Consider the following 643-nt stretch of genomic DNA (forward strand, 5'->3'; position numbering starts at 1 on the left):
TAGACAGTGGTGCTAAGACAATTCTGTAAGTGTTGCAGTTATATGTATGTATGTATGTATGTATGTATGTATGTATGTATGTATGTATGTATGTATGTATGTATGTATGTATGTGTGTGTGTGTGTGTGTGTGTGTGTGTATGTATGTATGTATGTATGTATGTATGTATGTATGTATGTATGTGTGTGTATGTATGTATGTAAATATATAGGTATGTATGTATGTATGTATGTGTGTGTGTATGTATGTATGTATGTATGTATGTATGTATGTATGTATGTATGTATGTGTGTGTGTGTGTGTGTGTGTGTGTATGTATGTGTGTGTGTGTGTATGTATGTATGTATGTATGTATGTATGTATGTATGTATGTATGTGTGTATGTATGTATGTATGTATGTATGTATGTATGTATGTGTGTATGTATGTATGTATGTATGTATGTATGTATGTATGTGTGTGTGTATGTATGTATGTATGTATGTATGTATGTATGTGTGTGTGTGTGTGTGTGTGTGTGTGTGTATGTATGTATGTATGTATGTATGTATGTATGTATGTATGTATGTATGAATGTATGTATGTATGTATGTATGTATGTATGTATGTATGTATGTATGTATGTATGTATGTATGTATGTA

The sequence above is a fragment of the Glandiceps talaboti genome, chromosome 17 (assembly GCF_964340395.1).
Source record: "Glandiceps talaboti chromosome 17, keGlaTala1.1, whole genome shotgun sequence".
NCBI classification, from domain to species: Eukaryota; Metazoa; Hemichordata; class Enteropneusta; family Spengelidae; genus Glandiceps; species Glandiceps talaboti.